This window comes from Astatotilapia calliptera, chromosome 18 (assembly GCF_964374335.1).
Source record: "Astatotilapia calliptera chromosome 18, fAstCal68.1, whole genome shotgun sequence".
In the NCBI taxonomy this organism is placed as follows: domain Eukaryota; kingdom Metazoa; phylum Chordata; class Actinopteri; order Cichliformes; family Cichlidae; genus Astatotilapia; species Astatotilapia calliptera.
In genome coordinates, this window is record NC_137439.1 from 22,785,285 (window position 1) to 22,794,757 (window position 9,473).

At 40.3% G+C, this 9,473-nt stretch overlaps 1 non-coding gene across 1 annotated transcript; it reads left to right on the forward strand.

Annotated features, from left to right (window-relative positions):
• The first annotated feature begins 4,514 nt into the window (after positions 1-4,514).
• Positions 4,515-6,475, forward strand: LOC113010066 (uncharacterized). Its single transcript, XR_013903463.1, has 2 exons — positions 4,515-5,601; positions 6,261-6,475. It is a non-coding gene; the product is annotated as an uncharacterized LOC113010066 (transcript).
• The last annotated feature ends 2,998 nt before the right edge of the window (positions 6,476-9,473 follow it).

Genomic DNA, 9,473 nt, shown 5'->3' on the forward strand with positions numbered 1-9,473 from the left:
TTTAAGAGCCTCCATATTAACTGGACAACACAAAACTCGTAATGTAAGTTGTCAGGTTTTTAATGCTTGGAGTTAGTGAATATCTGCCTGAAGTCGAGTACAAATAGGCTTCACCAAATGCTGTTTCCTCCATTCCTCCAGACACTGTTAGTACTTGTTTGTTGGACTCTGACTTCTGTTTAGTCCTCAGTAACTGAAACGGATGCACTGTTGGGTTGAGGTCAAGTGACTGACTTGGCCATTGCTTTTGTAGTTTCCTTTTGGGTCATTATCTGTTTGCACTGCCCAATTAGTTTTGCAGCAATCTTTACAGTGAGTACACTTTATAATTCATCCTGCTGCTTCTATCAGCAGTCACATCATCAGTAAACACCAGTGACCCAGTATCACTGGCAACCATAGATGCCATGATGGTGCCTCCACCATTTGGGACAGATCGTGTGGTACACGTTAAACTTGGTTTCATCTTCAGTTGTCTTCTGTGGTCTTGCAGGGTTTTTTTAGTGTTGCTGAACTGACCCAGTGCATTTCTTCTTTTAAAGAACCTAATTGCTGATTTTACGTCTCCTGTTAGATTTATTTTGTTCTTTCAGTCTAATGATGGCCTCCTTCACTTCCACTGACATGTCTGTGGCCCTCGTGTTTAAAACGACAGTGAAAATCTATTGAATGCAAATTTAAATAATGCAGATTATGCAAATTTAACACTTAGAATCGGTTTCAGATATCACATCTGCATCGTTTGTTGTGAAATAAGGGAACAGGCCTCACCCACCCATGAAACTGCTCATCAGCCAATTTCCCCATTACTTTTTAACCTCTGTAAATGGGGACTTTGTATACAAATGGCTGTAATTCTTAAACTTTATATTGATTTATTGATTATTATATTGATTTTTTTTTTATTTAAAATATACTGTGGTGACAAAAAAAATTGTCTGTTCAACAAAGTATGGCCCTAACTGAATACAGCGTACATTTTATTTTTGAACTGGAAAAATCAAACCAGTCTGAGAACCAGATCTGAGCACACACGTTTTGTTTTCTTTGGCCCCCACACAGAGCCAGGTAAGTCTCCATATGTGCTTCACATTTGCAAGTAATACCCCCATACTTCACTAAAAACCTTACACCTTAAACTAATGAATTCAAAAAAATCTTATATACACACGCTTCTCATCTGTGAAATTTGAAAACATTTTTTTTTTTTTTTTTTTTTTTTGGCCTGTCCCGTTTGGCTCTTTTTGCCATCAGAATTGTTGTCTAAAGGCAAAGAAAGATGCCCAACGGATTTACTTTACCAAATTGACCATCCCAGCCTTGCCGTAATGGTCCATTTGATTCACCTTTTATTGTTTATTTTATTTTCACTTGCTGAATACGGGACAGACTTGACTGGGGGAAAGAAGGGGAGAAAGAAAGAGGGAAAGAGAAACAGCTGAGAAGAGGGACGGGGGAGAAGGGCAAAAAACAAAAACCAACAGAATGAGCAGAGAGAAAAAAATGCATAGGCCTATATCAATCACCTGGATCACCTGCTGAGAAAGAAAAAAGAAAACAAGCAGAAGAGAACAAGAGTAATAGAATAAACAACATCACAATGATATATGGGAATATGACAGTAAATACTAAATATTAAACATTATTGTGCAGCACATAAGATCAACAGAACACAGTGTGCTTTGAGGTAGGAGCCAAAAAGGGTGTAGTTTGTTGGTGTGATCACCCGTGTGTACACCTGTGAGCATGGACGCGCTTGTTTTTTTCAAAAGGTTCCTTCCAGTGGCGTGTCCAGCAGGGTGGCCTGGGGGGGGCACAGGCCACCCGCCCGCCCCAACCAGACTGGCCACCCCAGGTGCCACCCCAAAGGCAAAACAATAAAATTCAATCAAATATCCGATTATGTTTTCACGGTGAAGCTCAGATATCCGAGTGTAAGTGAATGCAGCATCGGCTTCTGCGCTATGTGCATCACGTTAGCAAAGGTAGGAGAGCCAAGCACGAAAGACAGCACTGCAGGAAACAATTTTTCGGTGAAAGAAAATGAGGAGAGAATAAATGTCCCGGTAAGTAATATTAAGTTTGTTGAGTTTAGTAAACTTCGGTGAAATTAGAATACCAAAGAAAAAATAACACTTAAAGAATTATTGCAGCCGTCGAATATTTCAGACAGTATGCTACTGAGGGGAGCTAACATAAGAGTTATGAGTTATAAGATATAATCTAAGTCGTAACATTGCTGTATGGAGCTGCAGATTTGGTTGCAGGTTAACATAGCTGGACTGGCCATCGGGCATATGCCCGGTGACTTATTTATTTATTTTTTTGTAATGGCATGAGGTGGTGGATTGGCCAGATGCAGGTCGATGTGTAAAAATAACTCAGTTGTTTGGTGGTGGCTATGGTGGGGCTTCCACAGAGGCCAGCAGGTGGATGAGGGAAGGGGAGGCAGGAGCAGAGACCCGAGGCAGCCGCCAGTCCGAGTGTCAGGTGAACTGAACTTCATGTAAGAAGTTATGACCTGCAGTCTATCTGGGTCAGATATAAACCAAGTTTAGGTGCAGTTTATTTTCGTTGTGCTGACTTTTTACCCTCAGTTGCAATAACTCGTACTGCGTTCTAGCCAGCTTGACAGAGTTTTTATACAGCTGGGTGGGTGCTATGATGTTACTGATCCATCCATTCGCTTCCGCTTATCCTTTTCAGGGTCGCGGGGGGCGCTGGAGCCTATCCCAGCTGTCATAGGGCGAAAGGCGGGGTACACCCTGGACAGGTCGCCAGTCTGTCACAGAGCCAACACATAGGGACAGACAACCATTCACACTCACACCTAGTGACAATTTGGATTATTCAATTAACCTATCCCCACAAGTTGCATGTCTTTGGACGGTGGGAGGAAGCCGGAGTACCCGAGAGAACCCACGCAAACGCGGGGAGAACATGCAAACTCCACACAGAAAGACCCCGGCCTGATGGTGGAATTGAACTCAGGACCTTCTTGCTGCGCGGCAACAGTGCTAACCACTGTGCCACCGTGCTGATGTTACAGATAGTGAACTTTATTTTATTCATAAGGTTAGTTAGTAGAGTTGCCAACGGCTCCTTAAAAAATGGAATGGTCCCTCATTCAGAGAAAATATTACACGTTTCATATTGAGCTGAGAAGAGACGCAGTTTGTCCCGGACTTTCGCTATAATGAAAAAAAGACACAAAGCTGGAGTTATTCTATCGTTACGCTGCACAGCTGCCTCTTCTTCTCTCATTCTCTCCCCTGCCTCTCCTGTTGCTACTTCAATCATGAAACTGATCAATGATCAGCTGATCGGCTTTTCTCTCTTGTTTATTTATCGTCCACTTTGCGCCAGAAAGAGGAAACCAGCAGATGTCGCGCTAAACAACAGCAGCACGTTTAAGCTTGATCAGCTGTTGTTAGAATGTATTTAATATTAATTTCTAGTATCAGCTGATGTTTGCTGGAGCCACAGCTGTAAAGCTGCTGGTCATGATGTCTGTTTAGATATGTGGTGAGAGGGAAACATGAAGATGAAACCAGGAGATGTCCTTACTGAATCATCAGAGCTGTGATGGAGAAACAGGTTTACCTTTTAGTTCACATGAACGAGTTGAAGGGAAGTTATGAGCTGTTTCTGAGAGACAAATAACACCAGGAGCCTTTTTTATGTAGCTGACAGCTGGTAACTGTGCAGGGACGGGTCTAGCAAAGTTTTGCCAGGGGGCCAGGTAGGGCATTAACAGGGAGAGGGGGGCACAAAGAAATACTTTTCTTTCTTACTCTCATTTAAAATATCTAGCTTTTATTAAATAATTATCTAAATCTTACAACCAAAGTTTTTATCTGATGTAAAATGTATAGAAATCATACATATACCAACAAGACTGTACATCACTGTCACAACAGCGTTTGTTTTCATTCAAAGGCTTTATGGCTTTAATACCTGGTGGGTCGGTCTGTAGTCAAAATGCCCGATTTTCTGTCCCAGTCCAGCCCTGCAGGTTAATACTGGTAGTGTCACCATGCCAGCTGACTGTATTTCATCATCAGCCAGTGTTGTTCTTTATCAATATTACCAAAGTTTACCATAAGGCAGCATAGAAAGTATTTACTTGCTTTCAGGTTTTATTCAAATGTTAGTCTTTTCAGTTGTTTCCCCACTTTTTTCCTGTTTCAAAATCACCAGTTTGTGAGAAGATTATCTTCTTTTTTTAATAGGCACAAAGTTTTGCATTGGCATTGGCTAAATTTCAATTGTTTGTTACAAATGTTCGTATTTTAATATTCAAAAATGTTTTTGCCCAAAACATATGTGCACTATATGTCAGTAAAAATACTATGCAAATATTGCTCTCCTTGAATGCTGAGTAAACACTGACAAAGCACTGATTGTATCTCTTGTACTTTATCAACGCAGTATCTAAAAACTTTGCACCATAGTGGTTAAAATCTCATTCTAATAAGAGTTAAAAGCGCATTCAGTTATTAGGTTTACAGGGTTATTGAATTATGGTTAACGGTTGGTAGAATTTTTTTTTAAACATTATCTGCCAATTACATCTGCCACCCTTCTCCAAATCTGTGCCCCTACCTGGCCCCCCCAACAAAAATTTTCTAGACACGCCACTGGTTCCTTCATGTAATGATCTGCTAGAGGGTGTGGGGGGGTCACAGCCCCCGTCCTCCAGGGCATGAAGCAGGTATGGAGGAGATCAAAACTCCAGACATCCAGAGGCCCCCAGAACACAGGAGACCAAGGAAGACCAACAGAGGGGCAGCCACGCCACTGTCCTAGAAAGAACTGAGGAGAGTCCCAGATGAGGGCTCACTCAGCAGCCGCGGAGCAGAAGCCAGGGGGAGTTGCAGTGACGCGCCCGTGAGCTCCGCCGGCAGCCAGCCGTGCCTGAGTGACCCCACCTCCGAAGTGGCCCGAGCGAGCCCCAGGCTCCAGGCCCCGATAAGCGGCCGCCAAGGAGTTTGAAAATTTGAAAACATTTAAAAGCACAGTAACACCTGAAACCAGATGCAGTACTTTTTTCTCAGTCCACTAGGGTGCAGACATGCGCTGTCAGCTGTGTCCATAAAATCCGCCACTGTCCTCTCAAAAATTACACGGCAACTTGTGACAGAAGTCAAGAAAAACAATACAGGTGCTATGCTGGATTGCTGCCTTGCCCCTGATTTTTTCTGTGCAACTTGGTACAATGCACGATTTAAAAAAAAAAAACAAATAAAAAACAACACTTTTCGTTGCAAGCGCCATATAAAAAAGTCAAAAATGATTTTGTAATCGAAACGGGACTCATTTCATGAAACATTACGATGTTTTATAGATTTGCCACATAAAATCGTTACTATTTTTTTAGGTGCTTACAAGCGCGTCAAAAAATGTCTGTCTTTAATTATTAAAGGCTTTTATTTCTTAAGTAAGCGGAAGTACCTCTTGCGCTTGCGCACTAGGCTGCCGAGAAACTGGGAAGTGCTTCCAATCTTTTAAAGTGGCACTTCCTGCGTAAGGATCACAAAATTCAGCCAAAATGATCGGTAAAGTAATCGGTCAGAAATATGTGGCCATTGCCAAGTCATGGTAAGAAGTTTTTACGTCGCGCCTGTGAGAAAAAGCGGAAAGAAATCGGACCTGTGCTTAAAAGAACCTCGATGTGTCCTTAGCTAGCATTAGCCGTTAGCACAACTGAGGTCATAGTCGTAGGGACATACTGACTTTAGACTGTCTGTTGAAGATGTTATGATTTTTATGTATTAAAGCGAGTGTGAGCTATCTTTTCGTTATTAACTCTGCCTGTTCACAGAGGAGATTGGGAATCGCTTTTTTAAATACATCGAGCTAACAAATTAAACCATGTGATCTCGGGCGAAGGTTTTTAATGTTCTTAATAAATCTGCCGCAAAGGCTGCATTAAACTTTATCCCAACTGGATTAAGGTACAGGATCCCCTCTCCTAAACAGATAAAAGTAAAATGCTCTGGCATATTTTACCAAACAGAAGCAGGTGCAACAGATTTATTTGGGGGGGGGGGTTAGTTACTTACATCATTTTCCAGCATGTTTATAGCTTCAGCAGATAAAAAGGCATCAACCCTTTTGTCTTCTTCTAATAACCGAAACCACTAAAATGAATATTTGGTTTTACCCAATAAAAATGTATTTCTCTCTTCAGTTTCATCAATCGATGCTGAAATTAATAGAAACACAACGGACAAATTTTCACTGTCTTCTCTCCACAGGCTCCCAACTATGGCAGTATGGGGAACAACTGGAGGTGTAGCCCTAGTGTACGTCACAGACTGGCGTTTGGTTTTGGATTATGTCCCCTATATCAACGGCAAATTCAAGAACGATGACTAACATGTGTCAGGTTAGTCCAAAGAATGGCAGCGTGAAACAGTCATTCGGGAGATTATCATGCACCGTTGAATAATAAATAATCATTTAACAAGCAGGAACCACATCCTAAGTTGGACTGACAGTGCTTAACAGAATAACAGGTGGCGTAAAGGTAGATCTAGGCTTGAGACTTCAGTGAGGACCAGGCATCCCCCGAGTCAGTGATGATAGTTCCAAAGACTTTACAAATTGTAGTGAATATATAATTGGTTTGTTAGCGATGACCAGCGGCCCATAAACCAACGGGGAGTCCTTTATGTGAAGTTGACATAGCTGCATGAAAATGAGAACAAACAGCTTATCATGAAGCATATAAAGTGATAGAACATAAAGGGTGTGGGTGTGTGGGGGGGGGTTGACCCACTCCTGAAATTCAGAGAAGTTCTGTCTAATTCTGCAACGTAATATGCAGCTTGTTGCAAAAATAACTGATCAGGCTACTCAGTACCAGTTTTACTTTTATGTTGACTTTAAACTTGTTTGAACAGGCAAGAATCACATTTCTCATGTGTGGCATTGTGTAACACTAAATGTTTTCAGCTATCTCTAACAGCACACGTGCGTGATGCTCAAAACAAACACATTCAGAAATATTTTGTTTTTTAATAATTATTCTTAACATCTTTTGGGATAATTCAAACTGCTCAAGTCTAGCTTTGGTTTTCAGTAAATTTTCTTGACATTGTGGATGTCCAGTCTACAGAGGGATGTATGTGACTTTAAAGAAAACAAGTCCCAGTACCACAGTCACGGGTTTGTTGGGGCCAAAAGTCGAGTCTTTCAGCATACTTAGGTCTTCAAGCGAACAATTTTGAGTCAAGTGAAACACAGACTCATTTCTTCCAATGCATACAGACCAATCATGAGTACTCACTCCCCAAAATCAAATTGTGAGCCAAGAAAAACCTACAATATTACATGTTTGTTGGGCATAGATATATGTTTTTCCTGTTTACTGACCCAGCACACAGGCTGTCTATATAATGGTAACAGTCATGCCTCAATCCAGAGGTAAAAGCATCACTGGGTGGAGTATTAGCCCCCCGTTTCCCAAATAGATTCTTTATTAAGTATTGCCTGAACCGCATGACTCAACCGAACAGGATGGGACACTACATTAATATCAAAAACAAACAAGCAGACATACTGTGATTTCCGAAACAAATGTCCGGAGTCGGAGCTGAGATTGAAAAGTCTTCAACTGATGGGAAGGAAACAATGAAGCGGTTTGTCATGATGAGCTCTGTAAGTGCTTGTCGTAATAATGTGAAGATTGAAAATGTGATTACTAAATGTGAGATGTCATCTGACACAAAGCTGCCAGGCGATCTTTTGGTTTCATTTATTTCTCAGTTACAAAGCAGACATTCAGAAAGGCAATGAACAAATTCAGGAGCTCATTATGGTCAGTCACTGGAAAACCCTAGTCATAAAAAGACTTTCTGGTCTGATCAAATTAAAGGGCTTTAGCATGAATTGTGCCCTGGAAAAACAGGGGCACATTTCATCAGCTTGCTAAAAGAAAGTATTGACAATTGTGGCGACATACTCATTGATATATTTTATTTTTCTTTCCAGTTTGTTTTTGTATGTGATTTTTGTTTTTGTCATATTGTATCTTGTTGTCCTTAAAGGTTTGGTTGCTTTAACATAGTAATCTGCAGATGTTTGGGATAAATAAATTAATAACTTAAATGAAACTGGACAGTTCAGAGAGGACACAAGACCAGAATTAAGGAAAGTGGCCTGTTTGAGACTGTATTAGGCAGCTTCTAATGAAAAGACTGTGACCACTGGAAATTTAAAACTCATAGGCATTAACTTTGAATTGGTTCATTCAGTTGATGTTGAGTCAATTTTGAATGATGGTTTCAAACGAGAAAAAAATTACAGTTAATAAACAAAAATGCTTTAATATTCCATTAAGTTTTTCTTTTCCGCTTGCCCTCAGCATCCAGCTTTGATAATTTCTTGAACACATTATAACACATGTACCTTCCTCCTCCTCAGGTCAGCGCTGTTTTTTCTTTTTACACAAGGACCTACAGAGAGACCACACACTGCTGCAGCCAGGACCTTCCACTGCATGGCAGGCCACCAGAGACCATCATTCTCACCCTCCAGCTCATTCAGCATTGAACTGTTGACTACCAACGTCCAATGAAATGATCCTTGGGTTTGGCTTTTCAGCGTTCTTCTGCCAGTAAAAATATGAACAGACGAAGAGGAAAACAGTAACGATTTAAACGTGCATTTGGTTTCTTTCCCTGTTCAGATTAAGGACGTGTATTTATTGTAATCATCTGTGGTCTGTGGGTCAAATTTGATTCTTGATTTTTGTGAGAAGTAAAGTATCTGTGATTTCTCCTATATTATGGCTGTTTATGGATTTATTTAATTTGCTTGTGTTCCTGCTGAAGGTAAATGTGCATGAAGCAAATTTAAAAACAGCCTCTCTTACTCATCCTCATAACTGGTCACAATGAAAAGTACTGACAGTTTCACTCTTTTGTTAAAAAGCTATAAAATATCAAGGCACTTAATATTTTTATTAACAGCTGGGTAATTTTTAGAAAGCTTTTTTTTTAAAAAACTTTTTCCATCTCCTTTTACAAAACGTGGTGTAGTAGAAAATACTGGTCCTACACATTAATACATTTTCAATTCTATACAAAGTGAATAGAAAATGTATTAATGTGTAGGTAACAGTTTAACAATTAAACAAAATAAATAAAGTCCGTTAAACTTGGATTTTAATCTAGCTGGCCTACCTGTTACAGCATCAAACTAGTGCAATTGCATTATTGTATTGTGTCATTAGACTTTAAATACAGACCGTTTATCCAGAAATATCCAGTTCACAATAACTAAAAACAAATATCATTTTACAATTAAGTAACATATTTTCCCATAAATGCAGTTTTGAGTACAATTATGAACACGATGAAAACGTTACAGTGTCAAAACTCTGTCATAGTTACTTTCCGCCTATGACACAGCCCACGTGAGACCTGCGCGAGCTTTACTTTCGGACTACTTTACAGCGTGTGACG